The sequence below is a fragment of the Lolium perenne genome, chromosome 2, assembly GCF_019359855.2.
Source record: "Lolium perenne isolate Kyuss_39 chromosome 2, Kyuss_2.0, whole genome shotgun sequence".
NCBI classification, from domain to species: Eukaryota; Viridiplantae; Streptophyta; class Magnoliopsida; order Poales; family Poaceae; genus Lolium; species Lolium perenne.
In genome coordinates, this window is record NC_067245.2 from 189,307,630 (window position 1) to 189,310,129 (window position 2,500).

Consider the following 2,500-nt stretch of genomic DNA (forward strand, 5'->3'; position numbering starts at 1 on the left):
TAGTCGGGTGGGCGCGCGGCGGTCGAGATACGGTGAAAAACCATGGCGCGCCAGCCAAAACGATGGTACCGGCTGAAGACGGCTAAGTCGGGGCGACGTCGGAAATCGTCTAACGACACGGTGAACTATAGTCGGGTGGGCGCGCGGCGGTCGAGATACGGTGAAAAACCATGGCGCGCTAGCCAAAACGACGGTACCGGCTGAAAACGGCTAAGTCGGGCCGACGTCGGAAAATGTCTAACGACACTGTGAACTATAGTCGGGTGGGCGCGCGGCGGTCGAGATACGGTGAAAAACCATGGCGCGCCAACCAAAACGACGGTACCGGCTGAAAACGGCTAAGTCGGGCCGACGTCGGAAAACGTCCAACGACGCGGAGCGTACAGTCGGGTGGGCGCGCGCTGGTCGGGATACGGTGAAAACCATGGCGCCGCAGCCAATACGACGGAATCGGCTAAAAACGGCTAAGTCGGGCCGACGTCGGAAAACGACCAACGACGCCGAGCGTACAGTCGGATGGCCGCGCGTCGGTCGGGTTCTGTTGAAAACCATGGCGCCGCAGCCAATACGACGGAATCGGCTAAAAACGGCTAAGTCGGGCCGACGTCGGAAAACGTCCAACGACACGGAGCGTACAGTCGGGTGGGCGCGCGCTGGTCGGGTTACGGTGAAAACCATGGCGCCGCAGCCAATACGACGGAATCGGCTAAAAACGGCTAAGTCGGTCCGACGTCGGAAAACGTCCAACGACGCCGAGCGTACAATCGGATGGGCGCGCGCTGGTCGGGTAACGGTGAAAACCATGGCGCCGCAGCCAATACGACGGAATCGGCTTAAAACGGCCAAGTCGGGCCGACGTCGGAAAACGTCCAACGACGCCGAAGCGTCTGATCGGGTGGGCGCGCGCTGGTCGGGTAACGGTGAAAACCATGGCGCCGCAGCCAATACGACGGAATCGGCTAAAAACGGCTAAGTCGGGCCGGCGTCGGAACGTCCAACGACAGCGGAGCGTACTGATCGGGTGGGCTCGCGCTGGTCGGGATACGGTGAAAACCATGGCGCCGCAGCCAATACGACGGAGTCGGCTAAAAACGGCTAAGTAGCTCCGACGTCGGAAAACGTCCAACGACGCCGAGCGTCTGATCGGATGGGCGCGCGCTGGTCGAATAACGGTGAAAACCATGGCGCCGCAGCCAATACGACGGAATCGGCTAAAGAGCGGCCAAGTCGGGCCGACGTCGGAAAACGTCCAACGACGCCAGCGTCTGATCGGGTGGGCGCGCGCTGGTCGGGTAACGGTGAAAACCATGGCGCCGCAGCCAATGCGACGGAATCGGCTAAAAACGGCTAAGTCGGGCGGCGTCGGAAAAGCGTCCAACGACGCGAGCGTACTGATCGGGTGGGCGCGCGCTGGTCGGGATACGGTGAAAACCATGGCGCCGCAATAATACGACGGAATCGGCTAAAACGGCTAAGTCGGTCCGACGTCGGAAAACGTCCAACGACGCCGAGCGTACAGTCGGATGGGCGCGCGCTGGTCGGGTAACGGTGAAAACCATGGCGCCGCAGCCAATACGACGGAACCGGCTAAAAACGGCCAAGTCGGGCCTACGTCGGAAAACGTCCAACGACGCCGAGCGTACAGTCAGGTGGGCGCGCGCTGGTCGGGTAACGGTGAAAACCATGGCGCCGCAGCCAATACGACGGAATCGGCTAAAAACGGCTAAGTCGGGCCGGCGTCGGAAAACGTCCAACGACGCCGAGCGTCTGATCAGGTGGCGCGCGCTGGTCGGGATCTGATGAAAACCATGGCGCCGCAGCCAATACGACGGAATCGGCTAAAAACGGCCAAGTCGAGCCGGCGTCGGAAAACGTCCAACGACGCCGAGCGTACAGTCGGATGGCGCGCGTCGGTCGGGTAACGGTGAAAACCATGGCGCCGCAGCCAATACGACGGAATCGGCTAAGCCTGGCAGAAAATCTCTGTCGCGGCAGAGAAATGGCCATTTTCTCTGCCACGGCAACAGTGTAGGGCTCCTTCACAAGCTGACGGGCAGGGCTCCCAGGGGGGGCTAAGTTCCCCAGGTATATTGGGGGGGGCTGGCATCCCTCCCTGTCAAGTTGTGGGTTCGTCCCACAACTTTTCTACGCCCGTCACGCAGCAACTATACGTTGCCGCGTGGCGTGTCACGCGGCGACGTTCGTCGTTGCCGCGTGACTTGTCACGTGGCGACGTTCGTCGTTGCCGCGTGACAGTCACGTGGCGACGTTCGTCGTTGCCGCGTGACGTGTCCCGCGGTGATGTTTATCGTTGCCGCGTGACTGTCCCGAACAGAGAAAGCGCACGTTCCCCGTCTATTGGTGGGGAACAAGCGTCGTTGCCTTCAGAGAACGTCCCGTTTAACGTTGCCGCGCCACCGTGGTGACATGAGTGCGCTCCGAATTTGAGAACAACCGTGAACAGGTGTTGCCTCTACCTCTCCACAGTTAGTGGTAGGAT